This window comes from Dasypus novemcinctus, chromosome 22, assembly GCF_030445035.2.
Source record: "Dasypus novemcinctus isolate mDasNov1 chromosome 22, mDasNov1.1.hap2, whole genome shotgun sequence".
In the NCBI taxonomy this organism is placed as follows: Eukaryota; Metazoa; Chordata; class Mammalia; order Cingulata; family Dasypodidae; genus Dasypus; species Dasypus novemcinctus.
In genome coordinates this window covers 75,101,199-75,124,546 of record NC_080694.1, presented here as the reverse complement: position 1 = coordinate 75,124,546, position 23,348 = coordinate 75,101,199, and the positions used below count along the sequence as shown (strand labels likewise).

General features: G+C 44.4%; 1 protein-coding gene and 1 pseudogene across 1 annotated transcript in view; one reads left to right on the top strand and one right to left on the bottom strand.

Moving 5' to 3' along the window:
- LOC101442557 (saoe class I histocompatibility antigen, A alpha chain-like) overlaps positions 1-23,348 on the bottom strand; it is a 1,048,500-nt gene that overhangs the window by 259,198 nt on the left and 765,954 nt on the right. The window lies entirely within an intron of this gene.
- On the top strand, positions 6,272-7,438 carry LOC101421662 (protein RUFY3 pseudogene; annotated as a pseudogene).

Sequence of the window (23,348 nt, the reverse complement as noted above, 5' to 3'; positions counted from 1 at the left end):
TAAGGGGGAAATGGAAAGGAGAAATGAGATTATAAGGCTGTGAGTCTCTAAAAAAGAGTCTGGAGGTTGTCAGAAGGAATACCCCTATGTACAACTGAACAGAGTCTAAGAGACAGATAAGGTAGATACAACCCCAGGTATTGGTTCTTTTGAGGGATAAAGAGACCCACGGGCTCTATGGTCATGGCAGAAGGGGTTCACTGCCATGACAGATAGCCCTTCTTTGGAGCTGGTGTTTCTGCGTGACAGAAATGGACTCAGAGGGGATCTCTTTTCACAAGACTTGCATGCTACTTTATTGGAATTGTAGTTGGTGCTGGGTTTAAGATATATGTAGGGGATTTGAATCTCTGGACTGATAATATGACACCCAGGCCCAGAGCCTCAACAGACTTCAGCTCCTACACTTTGACTTATTGGACTTACTCCACTCAGCTAACATGGAGTTGAAGAAGGTCAACCACCACAACATGGAGCCTAGAGTGTCTACAACTAGAAGCGGGAAGAGTGCATCCAGTACCCATGTGGAATCTAAGCCCTCACTTGACATAGGTGTGCAATGGACACAACCAATCCAATGTCCACAGAGAAAATGTGGAATGGGTGTTGGAACGGTAGCCATGGGGGCTGCTGGGTGTGGGGAACGGGAGGAAGAGATGAGATGTGGAGGCGTTTTCGGGACGTGGAGTTGTCCTGGATAGTGCTTCACAGACAATTACGGGACACTGTAGATCCCCCCAGGGCCCACTGGATGGAACGTGAGAGAGTCTGGGCTATGATGTGGACCATTGACTATGGGGTGCAGTGATGCTTAGAGATGAACTTACCAGGTGCAATGGATGTATCACGATGATGGGAGAGAGTGTTGCTGTGGGGGGAGTGGGGGGCGGGGGCGGTGGGGTTGAATGGGACCTCATATATATTTTTTAATGTAATTAAAAATAATAATAATAAATATTTAAAAAAAAAGACAAACTGGCAGATAAGGCAAGAGAAAAGGGAAGTTTCAAGTAAGGTTGGCACCCAGAGAATAGAGCATCTTGGAAGCTAAGAGGCAGAGAGAACTGGAGGAAGTGATGGGTGCCATTTTGTCACCAAGATAAGCTTTAAGAAACTCCCTGGAGCGGCGGACTTGACCCAGTGGTTAGGGCATCCGCCTACCACATGGGAGGTCTGCAGTTCAAACCCCGGGCCTCCTTGACCCGTGTGGAGCTGGCCCATGCACAGTGCTGATGCGAGCAAGGAGTGCCGTGCCACACAGGGGTGTCCCCCGCGTAGGGGAGCCACACGCGCAAGGAGTGCGCCCTGTAAGGAGAGCCGCCCAGTGCCAAAGAAAGTTCAGCTTGCCCAGGAATGGTGCTGCACACACGGAGAGCTGACACAACAAGACGACGCAACAAAAAGAAACACAGATTCCCGTGCCGCTGACAACAATAGAAGCAGACAAAGAAGATGCAGCAAATAGACGCAGAAAACAGACAACCAGGGTGGAGGGGGGGAGGGGAGAGAAAGAAAGAAAGAAATCTTAAAAAAAAAAAACTCCCTGGAAGACCTCTTTACAGAGAAAAGGTAATAATTATATTGCAACATGTTACAGAATATACTACTTCCAAGAGATGCTTCCTCACACTGTCCCTTCCTGATAATTCATTGAGCACATAAGCACTCATAAGTTTCCAAGAAATCCTGAAAGGAATCTGACTAACTTCATTTAACCCAGAATTTTCATCTAATCTAAGTCACTGGTGAGTCTATGCAGCACCATTATTTTACATGCTATTAAGAAAGAAAAAGTAGTGCCATTAAAACTATGACAAAAAAATGATAGTCTAAAAAAGATGCATGAAACAGTCATATCAGCCTCTTGTTGCTTTGAAATTATCTTCAATTCCAAAGGTTTTGGCTATTTCTCCCACCTTTCACTTAACGGCTTGGCATGTGATAGGCAATCCTGTACACATAGATACCTTGGGAACAAAATGTATAGCCTCACCACTTAATGGGTATCTTCCTTCTTAGTTTACAAAAAAGCACTTAGTTGTTGCTTTCCAAGAAAATAAAGTCATTCCACCAACACTGAAAAAAAAAAAAAAAAAAAAAAAAAGATCACGTCTGAGTCCAGCTCCATAACACAGAAACACAAACTCCAAAGAAGGGCCATCTGACATGGCACTGAACTCCATCTGCCATGACCACAGAACCTGTGGGTCTCTGTAGCCCTCAGAAGAACCAATACCCGGGGTTGTATCTACTTTATCTGTCTCTGGGACTCTGCTGAGGTGTGCATAAGGGCAACCCCTCTGATAACCTCCCGGCTCTTTTTGGAGATTCATAGCCGTTTAAACTCATTTGTCCTTTCTATTTCCCCCTTGATTCAGGTCAAAAAGCATTTTTAACTCCTGGTATTATATGTAGACTGAGATATTCTGCTGGTCCAAGTTGACCCTTTTATTCAAGGTCATTTTCTAGTTACATCATCAGCTGGTACTTGGTAGTAATCCCTCGGCACCAGGGAGGCTCATCCCTGGGAGTCATGTCCCATGCTGGCGGGAAGGCAACACATTTACATGCTGAGTTTGGCTTCGAGACTGGCCATATTTGAGCAACACGGAGGCTCTCAGGAGGTAACTCTTAGGCACCCTGTAGCTGTAGGCCTTGTTCTTATTTCAGGTGCACAAGCTCACAAGCATAGTCATTAGTATCAAGGGCTCATTGTTGGACCTTCATTCTTTTTTGGTCTTTGCCATTGCACTTGGGTACAATATTTTTATTTAACCTCATTCTGGACATCCTAAGCAGTGGAAGAAGGCATGAAGTTAAATGGAAGGCATATAGAAAGTAAAGGAAGAAGTGAAACTGCCATTATTTGCAACAGGATGATCGTCTATGTTAGAACACCACAAAAAAATCTCCAAAAAGTTACCAGAATTAAGAAGTGAATTTAACAAGGCCATAGGATGCAAGGTCAGCACATAAGTATCAATTTTACTACTATATACTAGTGATGGCAACTAGAAAATGAAATTTTGAAAATCCTCCACGTATAAATATTTATCAGTTGTCACAATATTGTAAAATCCTTACCTAACACCATGTGGGTCCTTGGATTGGATTCTGGAACAGATAAAGAAGAGGACATAGTGGAAAATGTACCGAAATCCAAATAAAGTCTGTAGATTTGGCAAGTATAATATATGAACCATTATTTCTTAGTTGCAACAAATTACCATGCTTGTGTAAGTACTAACTGTAGGGGAAACTGGGTGAAGGATAACTGCAACTGCCTGTACTAGCTTTTCAGCTTTTCATGAACTAAAAATTATTCTAATATTTAAAAAGCTTCATTTAAATGTGGAAAAGAATATTTGGAAATAGATTTAATGAAAAGGATGAAAATCCTTTACCCTGACAACTTTGCAACACATTGCAAAGGGAAATAAAAGCAGAACTAAAGATATGGAGGAATAGACCTTGCTCATGGATTGGAAAATCAATATTGTTAAAAATTATACTATAAAGGATCTTGTAGATAAGGGGTTCTTAACAAGGGGTCCATGAGCTCAAATTTAAATTAAAAAAATTATTTTTGTGGGGACTTGTTGGTGCAGGTGTGGTATATTTATTAAATAATACACAGGATTGTGTGGACTTAGTAAGGGGTCCATGGTTTTCATCTGACTGGCAAAGGGGTCTGTGGGAAAAAAAGGGTTAAGAACCCCTGTTCTAGATGAACAAAAACTGAGAGAATTCATTGTTGTCAGTACTGAATTAAAAGTAATTTTCGAGGCAGTCTTTCAGATGGACAGGAAGTGTTTTTGTGTGTATGTGTATCTATCTGTACACAATCTCTGTTGTTAGTTGCCCTTTCTGGAATTCTGAGTTACCACCTAATGTTACCTGCCATGCAATGGTGGTTCAAAACAAGAATCAAGTGATGAATGCATTTCATCACATTGATAGAACAATGATCACAAATAATGGAGAAAAAGCACTTGAAAAAAAATCCACCATCCCTTCTAAATAAAACTACCCAGAACTAGGAATAGAAGGAAACTTCCTCAACATGATAGAGGACACAATATGAAAAGCCCACAGCTAGTATCATATTCAACATCAAAAGATAGAAAACTTTCCCCTAAGATTAGGCACAACAAAGGGATGCCCACTGTGGCAGCTTGAAATTATTTTAGGAATCCCAAAAAGAGAAATATTGTGTTTTAAACCAATGCATTCCTGTGAAAATTATTTTATGAGCCCCAAAAAGAGAAATTTTATGTTTTAAACTAATCCATTCCTTGGGTGTGAGGCCCATTTCACTGGATTACGTCAGCAGGGTGTGATTCGTGTTGAATCTCCGCCCTCTTCCTGGGTCTGATGTAGAGAGACTCAGGATAAAGGAGCAGGCATTCAGTTCTGCAACTTGAGACCACAGATTCCTTAAGCACCAAGCCCCCAAGAGGCTGGTCCAGGGAGCAGCTCACGAGGAGAGGAGCTGCTGGGTGCCTGAGAGCACAGCTGAACTTGGGAAGAGAGCAGAGCAGCGGAGAATGATACAGGAGTCCTGGAAGGAGACAATCCCTGTGCCTGGTCACTCATAGCTGAGCTCCAGGGGATGGGAGATTCTGGAGGGGAAGGCAGGGAGCTCTAGAGATGGGTGCCATCTTGCTTCTCTACTGTGGCAACAGGGCAGGACCCACAGCAGCTGACTTCCATGAGAAAGCACCTTATGGTGCCTTGTGTTGGACTTTTCAAAGCCTTGGAAATGTGAGCTTTTACCCCAAATAAAAACCATTTATAAAAGCCAACACATTTCTGGTACTTTGCATCAGCAGCCCGTTGGGAAATTAGAACACCCACTGCCACCGTCTTACTCAGTATTGTGCTGGAAGTTCTAGCTGGAGCCATTAGGCAAGAGGAAGCAATAAAATGGCTCTAAATTGGAAAGGAAGACACAAAACGTTCCCTATTTGCAGATGACATGAACCAATATAGGGAAAATACTGGAAAATCTACAACACAGCCATTAGATCTAATTCAGCAAAGTGGCAGGGTAAAAGATTAACACAAAAAATACCTGTAGTTTCCATACACTAGTACTGAGCAATCTAAAGAGAAAATCAAGAAAAAAATTCCATTTACAATAGCAAGTAAAAGAATCAAATATCTATAAATGAATTTAACCAAGTATGTAATGAAATTTGTACACACACAAAAAGTCTATATAACATTACTGAAAGAAACCAAAGAAGATGTACATAAATAAAAGGATATTCCCTGTCAACAGACTGGAAGATCAAATGCTGTTAATATGACAATTGTATCCAAAACAATTTACATTTTCAACACAATCCCAATAAAAATTCCAACAGCCTTCTATGTAGAAATGGGAAAGCCAATCACCAAATTTATATGGAAGGATAAAAGGACTCAACTAGCCAAAACAACTTCAAAAAGAAAACGAAGTTGGAGGACTCACATTTCCTGATTTTAAACTTATTACAAAGCTACAGTTATCACATCACTGTGGCACAAGGACAGACACATAAATGGAATTGAATTGAGTGTTCAGAAATAAACCCTCTGATCTATGTTCAATTAATTTTTGAGAAGGCTGCCAAGTCCTTCTCAATTGGGAGAGAATAGTCTCTTCAATAAATTGTTCTGGGAAAACTGGATATTTATATGTCAAAGAATGAAGGTAGCCCTGTACTTTGTACTATATAAAAATATAAATGAAATCTATTAAAGATCTAAATATAAGAAATAATTGTAAAACTCCTGGAAGAAAACAGGGAAGCATCTTCAGGGTTTTGTATTAGGCATTGGTTTTTTGGACTTTACACTCAAAGCACAAACAGCAAAAGAAAAAATAGACACATAAAGGTTTCATACATCAAAGGGTTTTGGCATTAGTTAAAAGACAACCTACAGATTGGAAGGAAATATTTGGAAATCCACATTGTGGAAGGGCTAATATTATGAATAAATAAAAAAGTGCTAAACTCAACAACAAACAGACATATGAGCTTCTCCAGGGGCCTGAGTCACAGGCTGGGGGCTGCAGCAGGAGGAGCTTTGGAGATGAGGAGGAGAGAAAGGGGGCTGTGCTTGGGGGGTCACGGCCCACATCCTCTGCTCCCTAACCACCTGCTCAGTTGTTAGTCACAGGCAAAGGGAGGACCAAGCCTGGCAGAGACCCCGACACCACCATGGGCATGGAGAGCTGAGAGTAACTACAGCAGGTGGCGGGAAGCAGCATCCTGATTCTCTGATGGCTGCTGAACGTCCACCTGGCCAAAGGGCCAAGCTGGGCAGCAAGGGCTCAGCTGAGCCAGCCCTGATCCTGGGGAGGGTCTGATCTGACCATGTTCCTTTCCAGCAGCTCTTCCTGGTGATGGAGAACCACCTGGGACACAGCTTGAGAGATAAGAAGACTTTTCATGGACAAAACAAGCCCTCCTGAGCCTCTAGAACTGTAGGAAAGCTTGTTCCAGAAGCTGAGGAGGAAACAGCAGGTGTTAAGGTCTCCCTGGACTGAAGACACCAGGAGGCAGAGGAAGAGCCTGGCTTAATTTGGATCAATGCAAAAGAAACTCTGAGTGTATGAAATCTGTGGTCAATATAAAGGAACTTCTCACAAATCCTACGAGCCCAATGCCCTCATGGTGGAAGAAATAGGAGCTATAATTGCTGGTCCATGTTAATGACATTGAAGTAGATTTCTGTGTGAAAGGAGAAGGTTTGGACTCCCACATAGAGTTACAGGTATTACAATGTATCTCAAGGATGGGAGCAGCAGTGAAGGCATGAAGAAGATGGTCAGATTCCTGCAACTCTGGACCAGAACTATGAGGTAGAAGAGCTCCACAGACATCTGAATACTATGTAAACAACCTTCAGGCAAAAGTGGATGCTTTAGAAAAATTCAACACTAAACTGACAGGGGAGCTTGCAGTTGCAAACAACAGGGTTATTACCTTGCAAGAAGAAATGGAGCAATTAAAGAGGAAACTCCTACATAGCTGAATCCAATCAGAAGGGTCCTAAGCAAGACAGAACTTCAGAAGGGCAAGCACTGAATAAAGCAAGAAAGCATTGAAAGTAGGAGATACAATTACCCCTGGATGTTGAAAAGGAGCTGGAGAGACAGATCCGCACAAGACAAGAGATGGAGTTGAATGTGAAGATGCTGGAGAAGGGTGTCTGAGAAGCAGGTGCCTTGGTGTCTCCACGGCAGCCCCTGGATGCTCTCAGGACTCATGAGCATGAACTTGCTTTTAAGCTGCAGAGTTCAGACTTTGGAGTAAAGTAGAAATGTGAACTAAACAGTCGCTTGGAAGAGATGACTATTCAGGTGGGTGCTACCATTAAAAGACTCCAACCAAGATGGACCCAGGCTAGTTGAGGCCACCCATCTGCTGTGCTGGACAACTAGCTCCCAAGCAGGACTTCAGAGACAAGATCAAGAGTCTGTAGCTGGATGTGGAGGAGCTCACAAGGCAGTGGAACCAGCTTGAGTGCTAACTAAAAGAGGAAAGAGAAAGAAGGTTCCAAAACAACAGGAGCCTCCAAGAAAGGGCTCACGGAGCCAGAACACAAATGGTCGAGAAGCACAAAATCAAGAGGAACATGTTAAACTGAAAACACCCTTTGAAGAAGCCACTGGCTGATCTCATCCATGGGTGAACAGGATCTGCCCTAGGCACCTGAAAGCCACAGGTGTGTCAGCTCTGCCAAGAAGATGGCAACATCACCAAGAATGTGTGTAAGACCTGCAGAGGAACTGTCTGTAGGGCTGGTTCAGCAAACTCTGGCCTCTTCCTTTAAGCGTCAGGCCTGAGCAAGTCTTCAGTCCCTGCCCCAAACTTCTGATGAAGCAATATTCCAGCAGCCCACCATGAGGCAGGAGGACAAGAGCTGGAGCAAAACTCAGGCAGGGCCCATCTCTACCTGTGTTAGATGTCAGGACGTCCTAAGAGCACAGTACTCAGAATTGACTAGAAGCTGTAGAGAAGAGTTATTTAAATACATCAGGCCTGGGGAGAAAAGGCAGTGGGTGGGGGTGCTGAAGGTTTTGCTCATTTTCTGTAATGACTGTGAATAAAACTTACTCAGTTGAGCCTTTCCCCTCTAAGCCTAATTCCCTACCTTGAAGGATTTCTGGCATAGCATATCTCTGTAAAGAGCTATTACTCACTTTTATGAATAGTGGTAATAATACGGGGGTGATATACTAGGAGAGAGGGGTCCAAGCAGATAAGACTAAAAGGAAAATGATCGAGCAAGATGGTGGCTGAGTGAACTTGCCTTGCGGTCTCTCCTGGGAAGAGGCGGCTGGGCACTGCTGGAAGTTCTCCAAGGACGGGCTTTTTTGGGATTTTTGCAGGGCAGGAAGTGTCTGGACATTGATTTGGTGAAAAGGTAATGGAGAGGATTGGTCTATAAGATAAAATTTGGGTTCTATTCCCCGGAGGTGAGACCTGCACACAGGTTGCTCCCTCTTTGGGGGTGGGTGGAGCCGTGGTATTGGCGCGGCAGCTCCGCTTTTTGGTGGCTCTGCGGTGCTGGGGAGTTCGCGAGTCCTGGGCAGGCTGTTGGGGGGTTGATGGGACGGGACGCCTTTGCGGATCGATTTGGAGAGACAGACGGTGTTTTGTTGTGAAGCGGGGGAATTTTTGATTGCCGGCACAAATACGCTTCTGCCTGGAGCCCCGCCCCCACAAGCCCGACTGCCGATCTGCAACAGAATTAGATTGTTGGCAATGAAGGGACATAATTGGGAGCTTGTTACAGGGTGCAGCGAGGGAGGGGAACACGTCTGGAAGCCGAGTGGGGAATATTTTGCAAAGCCTGGGAATTCTGGTTTTGGAATCTGTTTTTGGCATTTCCAACTGAAGCCCAACCCATGGGCCGGGCTTCGGATCTGCGTCATTAAATTGGCTGCGGTGTAGAGGCGCCCTCACGTGGCTGTTTTGTGGGAACACGGGGGGGGGGGGGGGGAGCTGTCCAAAAGCTGAATTGATGATTTACCCACATAAATAAACCCTAGTGAGTAAGTGAACTGCAGGGTACAGACATAATATAGAGTTTGCGAATCTGACTTCCTCCATAGGGCTGGCACCCAGCTGCAGGGATCCCTGAGGGCTGTGTTACACTGCAGCTTCCTGTTGACCAGATTTGAGGTTGCCGGGTCTGAATCCCCTAAACTCTGGTGGCCCACACCCCAGAGTCTCACACCTCTTGAGCCTTCAATATCTCAGACTTTCCACCCCTGAATTCATCATGCCCTGAGGTCCATCTGAGGTACTTGAATGCCCTAGCCTACAACGTTTGCATTTTTTCTTTATCATTTCATTTTGTTTTGCTTTTATTTTCATTTTATCTTATTTTTTTTAAATTTTTTTAATGTCCTGATTGCTAATATTGCATTATCCCTTAGGCTTTTCTCCCAGTGTATTCCCCCAAAGTCTTTTTTTAATTCAGTTATTTAGGGTTTTTTTTCTTGTTCTTGCTGTAGTTGGTGTTGCAATTGCAGTTCGTGTATATCTGTTATTTTCTTTCCCCTACCTGTTCCCCACCCTTATGCCTATCCCATTTTTCTTTCTTCATTTCTTCTCTTCTTTCTTTCTTTTTTTTTCTTTTTCTCTTTTCTCTGTCCCTCTTGTCCCTCATTTTCTACTTATTTTATTTTAACTCAATTATACAACAGGTGCAGCAGGGAACACCTCATATTTGCTGGGTTTTCTCATCCTTCACTGCCTCATTTCTCTGTGAACTGATTTAGGCTACCTACACTATCCCCTTTCCCCTACATCTTGATATCTACCATCATCTACTATCTCTCCTATATTCCACCTCCCACCTCCCTTTCTTTGATCCACAAAGTGTCTAATTCTTAATTTCTAATACCTTTGTTTTGTTTTCTGTCTTTTATCCACTCTTGAAACTATTACCTTTCTTTTCTCTTTCCCTCTCTCATGAAAACAATAGCTTTTTAGCTCATATCATATTCCTCCCATATTCAGTCATCTACCTCATAATAGGTACTCTACCTACTGCTATAACTCTACACAATTTACATGAATCTAACCCTCATAATCCCAGATCTCATATTCTTGATTTCTTAACATATATCACCAATACTACTTTACACTTTTTCCTTCCTTACACAATTGCCTTTCCCCAGCACTAATACTTTCCTTTAAAGTGAACTTAACCAGCAATAAGAAATTAGAATAAGAAGAACAAAGTGACAAAGAGAAGATATAACATTTACGCAAAAACAACAGCTAATTAATCTCCAAGAGTAGACAAAGAAGCTAAGGAACTGCTTAAACCCGTCAAGATAATATGATGACCAGACAGCAACAAAAATCTACAAACCAAACCAGTAATCAGGAAAACTGGCTGAATCCAATCAACGAGCCAAAAATCAGGAAGGGGAGCAGAACTTCGCACAAGCAATGAAAGATCTCAGAACATTTATCACCAACAAATTTGATGAAGTAATGAAAGAGGTTAACAACATGAAGACAACATTTGGAGGGGAAATTGCAGACATACGCAAAAAGATAACAGATATGATGGGAATGAACACCACAGTTCAAGAAATCAAAAATACACTTGCAGCAAATATCAGCAGACTAGAATAGGCAGAGCAGAGAATTAGTGATGTGGAAGACAGTACATCAGAAATCAAACAGATAGTAGAAGGGGTCGATAAAAAGATAGAAAAAATCCAGCTAGGACTTAGGGACCTGAATGACAATGCAAAATGCTCAAACATACGAATTATAGGCACTCCAGAAGGAGAAGAGAAGGGAAAGGAGTCAGAAGGAGTGTTGCAGGAAATAATGGCTGAAAACTTCCCAAATCTACTGAAAGAGACAGAAGTACATATCCAAGAAGCACAGCGCACTCCACTAGTCATAAACCCCAACAGGCCCACCCCAAGACATATACTTGTCAAATTATCCAATGCTCAAGACAAAGAGAAAATCCTAAAAGCAGCAAGAGAAAAGAAAACCATCACATACAAGGGAAGCTCAATTAGATTAAGTGCTGATTTCTCATCTAAAACCATGGAGGCAAGAAGGCAGTGGTATGATATAGTCAAGGTACTAAAGGAAAAAAATTTCCAATCAAGAATACTCTATTGAGCTAAACTAGCATTCAAACATGATGGAGAGTTCAAAATATTCACAGATAAACAGAAACTGAAAGAGTATACCAACAAGAAACCTCCCCTTCAAGAAATTCTAAAGGGAGTTCTGCAGGAAGAAAGGGAAAAACAGGACACGCAGAGTTGGAGGAGAGTATAAGAGCAACAAAAAAAAAAGACAAAAATAGAAGGAAAAAAATACAAACAAAATATGACAAACACAAATCCAATCAAAATATGGCTAACATAAATAATTCCTTGAAAGTAATAACACTGAATGTCAATGGATTAAACTCACCTATCAAAAGATTCAAACTGGGACATTGGATAAGGAAATATGACCCATCCGTATGCTTTCTACAAGAGACACATCTTAGACCCAGAGACGCATGGAGATTGAAAGTGAATGGCTGGAAAATAATCATACAAGCAAACAATAACCAAAAAAAAGGCAGGAGTAACTATATTAATATCAGACAAAATAGACTTTAAATGTGAAACAATTGTGAGAAAGAAGGATACTACATTTTAGTGAAAGGGAAAATCTGTCAAGAAGATCGAACAATCATAAATATTTATGCTCCTAACAAGGGTGCCTCTAAATATGTGAGGCAAATGCTGGAAAAACTAAGTGAAACAATAGATGCATCTACAATTATAGTGGGGTATTTTAATACATCACTATTTACTTTGGACAGAACATCTCAAAAGAGAATCAATAAAGAAACAAAACATTTGAACAGTATATTAGAGGAGCTGGATATGATAGACATATATAGATCATTACACCCAAACACAGCAGGATATACATTTTTCTCAAGCGACATGGATCATTCTCCAAGATAGACCATATGCTAGGCCACAAAGAAAGGCTCAATGAATTCAGAAAGATTGAAATCATACAAAACAATATCTCTGACCACAGTGGAGTCAAGCTGGAAATTTGCAAGGGACAGAGGCCCAGGTTTCACACCAAGATTTGGAAATTAAACAGCACAGTCTTAGAAAAACAGTGGGTCAAAGAGGAAATCTCAAAAGAAATCAATGACTACCTTGAAACAAATGATAATGATAACACAACATACCAAAATTTATGGGATGCAGCAAAAGCAGTACTGAGAGGGAAATTTATAGCCATAAATTCATATATCAAAAAAGAAGAAACAGCAAAAATTGAAGAACTAACTGCACATTTGGAGGAATTAGAAAAAAAACAACAAAGTAACCCAACAGGAAGAAGAAGGAAGGAAATAAGAAAGATAAGAGCAGAACTAAATGAAATAGAAAATAAGAAAGCATTTGAAAAGATAAACAAGACCAAGAGCTGGTTTTTTGAGAAGATCAACAAAATTGACAAACCTTTAGCGAGACTAACAAAGGGAAAAAGAGAGAAGATGCAAATACACAAAATAAGAAATGAGAAAGGAGATATCACCACTGACCCCACAGAAATAAAGACTATCATAAGAGGATACTTTGAAAACTATATTCCAACAAAAATGACAATTTAGTGGAAATGGACAAATTCCTGGAAACACATAAGCAACCCATATTGATGAAAGAAGAAATTGATGATCTTAACAAAACAATCACAAGCAGAGAGATAGAGTCAGTCATTAAAAATCTCCCAACTAAGAAGAGCCCAGGGCCAGACGGCTTCCCAGGTGAATTCTACAAAACACTCCGGAAAGAACTAACACCAATCCTGCTGAAACTATTCCAAAAAATCGAAACAGAAGGAACATTGCCGAACTCCTTCTATGATGCCAACAGTACCCTAGTACCAAAGCCAAACAAAGACACCACAAGAAAGGAAAATTACAGACCAATTTTCTCTAATGAACCTAGATGCAAAAATACTTAACAAAATACTTGCTAATCGTATTCAACAACATATTAAGTGAATTATACACCACGACCAAGTGGGATTTATTCCAGGTATGCAAGGATGGTTCAACATAAGAAAATCAATCAACGTAATACACCATATAAACAGATTGAAAGAAAAAAATCACATGATTATATCTCTAGATGTAGAAAAAGCATTTGACAAAATACAGCACCCTTTCTTGATAAAAACACTCCAAAAGATTGGAATACAAGGAAATTTTTTGAACATGATAAACAGTATATACGAAAAACCTAAAGCCAACATTGTTTACAATGGAGAAATCCTAAAATCCTTCCCTCTAAACTCAGGAACAAGACAAGGATGCCCATTGTCTCTCCTCCTATTTAACATTGTTTTAGAAGTACTTGCTCAAGCACTGAGGCAAGAACCAGATATAAAAGGCATTCAAATTGGAAAGGAAGAAGTCAAAATTTCATTATTTGCAGATGACATGATCCTGTACATAGAAAACCTTGAGAGATCTACAACAAAGCTTCTAGAACTCATAAATGAGTTTAGTAAAGTTGCAGGTTATAAGATCAATGCACAAAAATCAGTAGCATTTCTGTACACCAATAATGAGCAAGATCAGGAGGAAATCAAGAAACAAATACCATTCACAATAGTAAATAAAAAAATCAAATACTTAGGAATAAATTTAACTAAAGAGGTAAAAAACTTATACACCGAGAACTATACAAGACAGTTCAAGGAAATCAAAGAAGACCTAAATAAATGGAAGAATATTCCCTGTTCATGGATAGGAAGACTAAATATTATTAAGATGTCTATCCTACCAAAACTGATCTACACATTCAATTCAATCCCAATAAAAATCAACACAGCCTTCTTTAAGGAACTAGAAAAACTAACTATGAAATTTATTTGGAAAGGAAAGAGGCCCTGAATAGCCAAAGACATATTGAAAAAGAAAAACGAAATTGGAGGACTCACACTACCTGACTTCGAAACATACTACAAAGCTACAGTAGTGAAAACAGCATGGTATTGGCATAAGGAGAGACACACAGACCAATGGAATTGAATTGAAAGCTCTGATATAGATCCTCACATATATAGCAATATAATATTCAATAAAGCCACCCAACCCTCTCAAATGGGAGAGAGTGGCCTATTCAACAAATGATGCCTGGAGAACTGGATATCAATATGTAAAAGAATGGAAGAGGATTACCATCTCACACCTTATACAAAGATCAACTCAAGATGGATCAAAGACCTAAATATAAGAGCCAAGACCATAAAAACCTTGGAAAGCAGTGTAGGGAAACATCTATAGGACCTTGTAATAGGAAATGGCTTCATGAATATCACACCAAAAGCACGAGCAGCAAAAGAACAAATAGATAAATGGGACTTCCTCAAAATTGAAGCCTTCTGCACCTCAAAGGAGTTTGTCAAGAAAGTAAAAAGGGAGCCCACACAGTGGGAGAAAATATTTGGCAACCATATATCTGATAAGAAACTTATAACTTGCATATATAAAGAACTCATATATCTTGAAAATAAAAAGATAAACAACCCATTCAAAAAGTGGGAAAAAGATTTAAACAGACACTTCTCCAAATTAGAAATACAAATGGCTAAAAAGCACATGAAAAAATGCTCCAAATCTCTAGCTATCAGGGAAATGCAAATCAAAACTACAATGAGATACCATCTTACTCCCATAAGATTGGCAGCTATGAAAAAAACAGAAGAATACAAATGCTGGAGAGGATGTGAAGAAAGGGGAACACTCATCCACTTCTGGTGGGAATGCAGTAGGATCCAACCATTCTGGAGGACAGTTTGGCGGTTTCTCAAAAAACTAACCATAGATTTGCCATATGACCCAGCAATACCACTGCTGGGTATATACCCAGCAGAACTGAAAACAAGGACACAAACCGATATATGTACACCAATGTTCATAGCAGCATTGTTCACTATTGCCAAAAGTTGGAATCAACCCAAATGCCCATCAACAGATGAGTGGATCAGTAAAATTTGGTATATACACACAGTGGAATACTGCTCAGCTGTAAGAACAAATACACTACAAATACATGTGATAACATGGATGAATCTTGAGGACCTTATGTTGAGTGAAGCAACCCAGGCATTGAAGGACAAATACTACATGACCTCAATGATATGAAATAAGCAAGCTGTCTCAGAGAGCTAGAGACTGAACGATAGGCTTACAGGAAATCGGGGGGTGGAGGAAGGATGCGAGCTGACGTCTGTAGGGGTGGAATTTATGATGAGCTGGCGGTAAGGATAAACACAAAGAAGAGATAAATGGGGACAAGGGGTTGCCTTTGGGTGGGGCTTTGCGGGTTTGAGGGGGGCTGGGGACGGGCGGATGGGTAATATTGCCCAAAAAGTGGGGGGTAGCATATGAACATAGGAGAGCGTCAGGTGTTGGTTGAGAGTAAAATGCTGAGAAAATCGTATCAAAATATAATTAAGAGGGTTACCTGTTTAGGATGCTCAGAGGGGATGGTCTGATGTGGGACAGTCTCCTGGGGAATGTCTGAATGCTCATTTTGCCAGAGTGGGTGGTATCATTGGGTAGAGACCCAAGTAGTGAGAGTGGGGGTGGACCCACATCCTGGGGAGGACTAATGCCATCAAATAGGGAACTGTATCTCTCAAGAGAAAGGGTGGCTCCCAGGGCATTGGGGCAGTTGAGCAAGTTAGTCCCTGAACACTGTTGCAAGTATCTCTGGACGTGGCTCCTCCTGAAACAGAGGTTGGCTGTCACTGTGGGCACCAAGGGGATGGGAAAATGGATGTTAAATGTGTGGAACCAAGGTAAATGTGCGGTAAGAGAGGAGTTTCGCGAGAGTACATAAGGATGGATATAAAACATGTAATATTACACCGTAAACATATAGGGGATGACAGACTGATAATGTAAACCATAATGTAAAACATAGGTTAACTAACAATTTAGAAAACTGTATATCCTAAAGTATGCACCACAATGTAAGCACAGATGTCACCTTGTTTGAAAGCTATTGTCTTAGACTCTGTACATCACTTTAAGTAAATATGATGTGAATAGGTTGTAAGAGTATCGCTGTGGAAGGGAAAAGGTTTTGTGGTGGATGTGTGGGAGTGCTGTATATTGTATATATGATTTGCTGTGGTCTAGGGCTCTTGTGAAGAGAAGTTCAATAATTAGGGAAAAAGAAAAAAGAAAAAGATAGGATGTAGAATTTTTCCAAGTCAACACGTATTCTATATCTAACCTTTAAACCCATCGCTATATGCCATTTTGCTAGTAAGGAATCCTGACATTATATTGGGCTTCAATTTTCAGGAAGTTCTGGATCACAGAGTGGTTCAACAATGGAGCGGAGGAATACTGGTATAGGATACTATTGACAGGTGATATATGGCTGACAGGGAGCTATACAGGGCATATGTCCAGGGTGCATGGTAATGTTTGGATATACTCATAGTAGCAACAATTAAAAACTACAGCTGGGGGGGTACTGGGTTCCTGGGTGGGGGTGCTCTGTCGTGGTTCCTAGGGGAGCAGCGGCAGTCCCCCAGGTGCAGCGGCAAGGACCAGGAAGGAATGAGGGTCCAACAGTGAGCCCCTGATACTAATGACTATGCTTGTGAGCCTATATGCCTGAAATAAGAACAAGGCCTAGAGCAGCACTGTGCCTGGGAATTTCCTCCTGACAGCCTTCATATTAGTCAAATATGGCCAGTCTCGAAGCCAAACTCAGCATGTAAATGCAATGCCTTCCCCCCAGCGTGGGACATGACACCTGGGGATGAGCCTCTCTGGCACAAAGGGATCACTATCAACTACCAACTGATGATGCAACTGGAAAATGACCTTGAATTGAAGGTTCAATGTGGATCAGCAGAATATCCCTGTCTACATATAATAACATGACTTTAAAATGCTGTTTGACCTAATGTAAGGCGAAAAGGAAAGGAGAAATGAGTTTATATGGCTACGAGTCTCTAAAAAAGAGTCTGGAGGCTGTCAGAAGGATTGCCCTTATGCACAACTGACCAGAGTCTAAGAGACAGATAAAGTAGATACAATCCCTAGGTACTGGTTCCTTGGAGGGCTAAAGAGACCCATGCATTCTATGGTCATGGCAGATGGGGTTCACTGCCATGTCAGATGGCCCTTCTTTGGAGCTGGTGTTTCTACGTGATGAAACTGGACTCAGATGGGATCTCTTTTCATAAGACTTTTATGCTACTTTACCGGAATTGTAGTTAGTGTTGGGTTTAAGATATATTTAGGGGATTTGAATCTCTGGACTGACAATATGATAGCCAGGCCCTGAGCCTTAACAGACTCCAGTTTCCTACAATTGGATTTATTGGACTCACCTCACTCAGCTAAGATGGAGTTGAAGAAGGACAGCCACCACACCATGGAGCCTAGAGTGCCTACAACTGAAAGCAGGAGGATTGCATCCAGTATCCATGTGGAATTTGAGCCTCCTCTTGATATAGAGGTGCAACGGACACAACCAATCCAAGGTCCACAGAGAAAAGGTGGCATTGGAGTGGGAAAAGTGGACATGGTGGCTGATGGGTATGGGGAATGGCAGGAAGAGATGAGATGTGGAGGCGCCTTTGGGACTTGGAGTTGCCCTGGATGGTGCTTCAGGGGAAATCACCGGATATTGTAAATCCTCCCAGGGCCCACTGGATGGAATGGGGGAGAGTATGGGCCATGATGTGGATCATTGACCATGGGGTGCAGAGATGCCCAGAGATGTACTTACCAAATGCAATGGATGTATCATGATGATGGGAGTGAATGTTGCTGGGGTGGGGGGAGTGGTGGGGTGGGGTTGGTGGGGTTGAATGGGACCTCATATTTTTTTTAATGTAATATTTTTACAAAATCAATTTAAAAAATTGGTAAAAAAAAAAAAAAAAAAAAGGAAAATGATCATCTCCCTCCATTACCTGTTCAGATTCCCAGAGGAAAGACAAACATTAACTGAAATCAAAATGAACTCTTTATGTTATAGCTACCAAATTGTGAATCTGAACTCAAGGAAAAGAAAGACAAATTAAAGAGGAATATAAATTATCAGTGTATGTCTTTACTTACAGTTTTTTGAAAATTTATTTTTCTCCACCCCCTCGTTGTTTGCACTTGCTATGTCTGTTTGTTGTGTGCTGGTCTTCCTTTTGGTGGCACCAGGAACTGAACAGGGGACCTCAGATGTGAGAGAGAGTGCCTTATCACTTGAGCCATCTCTGAGCCCTGCTTTGTTATGTCTTTCATTATGGTTTCCTTGTGTCTCTCCTTGTCTACTTTTGTTGCATCAGCTTGTTGCACATCAGTGCGCTGTCTTCCTTGTCTTCTTTAGGAGGCATGAGGAACTGAACCTGGGATCTCCTATGTGGTAAGCAGGGGCTCAATCTCTTGAGCCACATCTGCTTCCTCATTATGAGTGTATGTGGAAAATGGACTTGGCCCAGTGATTAGGGCTTCCGTCTACCACATGGGAGGTCCGCGGTTCAAACCCTGGGCCTCCTTGACCCGTGTGGAGCTGGCCCATGCGCAGTGCTGATGCACGCGAGGAGTGCCCTGCCATGCAGGGGTGTCCCCTGCATAGGGGAGCCCCACACGCAAGGAGTGCACCCCGTAAGAAGAGCCGCCCAGCACGAACGCCCACACTTCCGGTGCCGCTGACAACCACAGAAGCGGACAAAGAAACGACGCAGCAAATAGACTCAGAGAACAGACAACAGACAACCGGGGGAGGGGGTGGAATTAAATAAATAAATAAATCTTTACAAAAAAACAACAATATTGTATTATGTCAGGACCAGATTTCTGGTATTTGCCTGCAAATGATTCCATTATCAGAGTATGAAGGAACATTTGCCATTTTTCCCCTTAATGATTTCAAGAATAAATATCTGCCATTCTCAGAATCCCCTACCACAGAACAAGCCAACTCTCCCCCCCAGTGCCACTCTACTCCCAAGTAATAACGGAAGTTGTAAGTTTAAAGCTAAGGTTTGAGTTCTTCAAATAGAAAGTATTGAGGAAAGCAAAGCTAGGTCAGGTATAGGGTAAAACAAATTTACTGTATTCATGGCTGAGGATGTTTCTTAAATTGTTTCTTGTTATTTCAGAAATGCTTTATGTTCTGAGCCAAGCTTTGGAGCTGCTGGTGCACAGGGTTCTTGAAAAGGGCAAGACTCAGACATGCCTTAGTAACAATCCCTTTGGGGGAAGGAAGGAAGTGCATCGGCAAGGGAAGGAGAGAGATGGAATGCTCTATTTTGATTGTTAAAAATTGTTTAAAATTCAAATTAAGACTTAAGACACTGTTCTGTGAGTGACTATGAATTCTGGGGTAGAAACATCCTGGAACTGTGCTGTTGATAAATTGTTTCTTGAAACGGTTTACAGCCTTGAATATAGAGTTGCCACATGACCCTGCAATGCCACTACTGGGCTTATACCCAGAACTGAGAGCAGTGACATGAACAGACATCTGCACACCAATGTTCATAGCAGCATCATTCACGATTGCCAAAAGTTGGAGACAACCCAGGTGTCCATCAACAGAAGAATGAATAAACAAACCATGGTCTTTCACACAATGGAATATTGTGCAGTTGTAAGCAGAAATGAAGTTGTAAACTATATGACAACATGGGTGAACCTGGAGGACATAATGTTTACTGGAGTAGGACACAGGAGGACAAATACTGTATGATTATGTTACTATCAACCAAATATATTGTATAACATATTATATGGTTAAAAAAAGAATTTATAGGTATCCAGTACCAAAAAAAAATGGGCAAAATATTTGAATAGACATTTCTCCACAAAACATATGCAATGACTAATCAGCACCTGAAAAAATGTTCAACGTCATTAGCTATTAAAGAAGTGCAAACCAAAACTACAATGAGGTGGCATTTTACACCCAGGAGATCTGCTATGATGAAGAAAATGGAAAATAACGAGCGTTGACAAGGATGTGGAGAAATGGGAAACCTCATACGTTGTTGGTGGAATGTGGAATGCTGCAGCCACTGTGGAAAACAGCTTGGCAGCTTTTCAGAAAGTGAAGCATAGAATCACCATATGATCCACTGATCCCACTTCTGGGGTCTTTTTCCTTTCAAAGAATGAAAAGCAGGGACTCAAAAAGGTACTTGCACACTGATGTTCATATTTACTGCTGTCAAAAGAAGAAACCAGTCCAGGTGCCCATGAGCACATGAAGGGGTAAACAGAATGTGGTGTATACATACAGGGGACATCATTCAGCCACAGAAAGAATGAAGTTCTATGACAGTGTGACCACACGGATGAACCTTGAAGATGTCATGTCGCCTGAAACAAGCCAGACACAATACGACTGCTATTGTATGGGTTCACTCACATGAAATAACTGGAATATACAAATTCATAGCTAAAATTTAGAATACAGTGTGATGGTTAGTCTAACTCGCCAGCTCAGGCAGCTGATGGTCGCACAGTTGTCTGGTCAAGCAAGCAGTGGGCTCCTGTCACACCAGAGCATCCATGGACTTTGATCACAGTGAGTTGATTGTGGAGATGGCAGGTCCATCTCGTCACCTGAGGAGCTTGCCCTCAGCAGTGATGACTCTCGTCCAGTCCCTGGAAGGCCTTAAAGGGGAAGGGTCTTCAGCATCCAGAGAACTTCCATCTCTGCTCCAGACCACCAGCATCTCCTGGGAGCTCACCCAGGACCCTCACGAGCACCTGGCTTGCAGCCCGCCTTACGGAATGTGGACTTGTGCATCCCCACCGTCGTGTAGACAATTTTATAAAATCTCATACTATCTACAGACATCTCCTGTGGGTTCTGCTTCTCTAGAGAGCGCTGACAATACAGCAGGTTACCAGGCGCTGGGGTAAGGGTGGGAAATAGGGAGCTGACAGTTGATTGTACAGAGTTCCTGACTGGGGCGGTGGGAAAGCTTTGCTAATGGATCTGGTGATGACAGCATGACTCTGTGAATGTAATAAATACCTCTGAATTTTATATTTGACAATGGTCAAGTGGAAAATGTTAGGTTAAATATATGTTACAAAAATAAATTCTTAAAAAAAAAAACAGGCCTGTAGAGTGCCGGGAGCCTCCTGTAGACTGTGGGCTACAGTAAACAGGGCAATGGTAACAGTGTTGCTTCATCAGTTGTAACAAAGGCTCCACACTAAAGCCACGTGCTAACAACAGGGAAACCCGTGTACGAGAGGCAAATGGGAACTCTGTACTTTCTGCCTGATTTTTGTTTTAATTGTTATTATTGTAAACTTACATACAAAAAAAAGTGAGGCAGGGGCTTCCCGCAGCACAGCTGGCTAAAGGGGGGTGGCGCAAGCACTTTGGGGGCTGCAGTGGTCCCCCCCCGGGCTGGTGCGGCTGAGGCGGGCGCCAAGGGGGGTCCAGGCCGGGGCGAGCAGGGCTTGCTGCCGGCGCTCCCGAAGGCCCGGGAGGAAAGAGCGGGCAACCGGGGTGGGCGCGGAGCGGGGCGACGCCCGGAGGGACTCGGCCTGCTCGAGGACGCCGCCCCGAAGCCGCCCGGAACCAGGGATTCCCCAGCGGAGGAGATCCCGCCCCGCCCCACCGTGACGCCCGCCTCGGGGGACCCAGCGGCTCTGCTCAGGCAGCTCTGGAGGGAAGCGAAGGACGCGGGGGGTCCCGCCTCGCGCCGGCCCCGGCCTCACTGCCCCAGAAGGAGCTTCCAAGCCGCCGCGGGGCTGCCGGAGCCGCACCCGCCAGCCCGCCCCGCGCCACCCCGCGCCACCCCCGCCGCGTGGGCCGCCAGCGAGCGCCTGGGGCACCTGCGGGGCAAGCAGAGCCGGGCAGAGCCCGCGAGAGGCGCTGCCGAGGCGGGGGCCGGGCCGCAGCCCAGAGCTGCCCAGAGCTGCCCAGCCGGGTCCAGCCCAGCCCGGCCCGGCGCAGCCCAGCCCAGCGCAGCCCAGCGCAGCCCAGCGCAGCCCAGCCCAGCCTGGCTCAGCCCAGCGCAGCCCGGCCCCGCCCCCTGCAGCACGCCCCGCCCCCTCTTTCTGGGGCGTCTGTCCACACCTGGGCGGCGCGGAGTCCGTCTGCTTGGTCGCCCGTGCCCAGCCCGCGCGGAGCTTGGCACCTGGAGGGCCTGGGAAAGGCGGGTTTAGTTTGGGCAGAAGCAGAGAAGCCGCCCCCGACACACCTGCCCGCGTCCTGCCCTCGAGCATCTGCACGTGGGCTCAGGGGAGCGAGAAATCCCGACGTGGGCGAGGGTCGCCCTCCGCCCCTTCCTCAGCTCTAAGGAGCTCACGGCCTCCCTGGGCTGCTAGCGGCTCCGCGCAGCTGGCGGCGGGATCAGGACGAGCGGCTGGGATGATGGCTGGTCACGGGGACTGGCAGAGCCGTCGCCAACCCCCCGCCCTGCCCCCGCCGTCCCCTCAGTGCCCACGGTCTCCTGAGGGCCCAGCCTACCCTTCTGTGCTCGGGGGTCAGCGAGATAAGGGGGCGGTGCTGGCTCTGGAGGGGCGAAGCGCCAGGCCGAGGGGCTTGGCTCCATCCTGAGGGCACTGGGGAGCCCCGGAAGCTCTAGAGGAGCGGAGGGCCGGGCAGAGCTGGGGCTGGCGCAGGGCCTCGGGGCAGGGGCCTGGGGGGCCTGGGGTTGTGTGGCTCAGGACAGCCCACAGGGCTGGTTTCTGGGCAGGAGAGGGGAGTCCTGAGGGAGGACGGGGTTTCTGGGACAAGCAGGAGACAGGATGCGCCGGGCAGCAGCGGAGGGGCCAGGAGGAGGGGCCAGCCCCTAGCGGGCGTGGGAAGACCGGCAGCAGGACAAGTCAGGGAGGAGGGCGGGGCCTGGGTGTGTGTGTGGGGGGGTGGGGGGTCCAGGAGACAGGTCGGGGAGGAGGGCGGGCATTGGGGTGTGCACGTGTGTGTTTTTTCAGGCGACAGGTGGTGGGGAGGAGGGCGGGGCCTGGGAGGGGCAGGGCATCAAGGCGACTGTTGGGGGAGGAGGGCAGGGCCTGGGGGTGTGCGGGGGTGGGGTGGGGGCGGGGTGGTGAGGCGACAGGTGGGGGAGGAGGGCGGGCCTGGGGGTGTGCACGGAGGGGGAGTGGTCCAGGAGACAATTCGGGGAGGAGGGCGGGTCTGGGGGTGTGCACGGGGCTCCAGCTCTGCAGCGTCCAGGGGGCTTCCACGTCCAAGACAGGAAAAGAGCCGGGGGAGGACAGTGCTAGCAAGATGCGCTGTCACCCAACACAGGAGCATTGCCTGGCAGCCTGCGAGGGTCTCA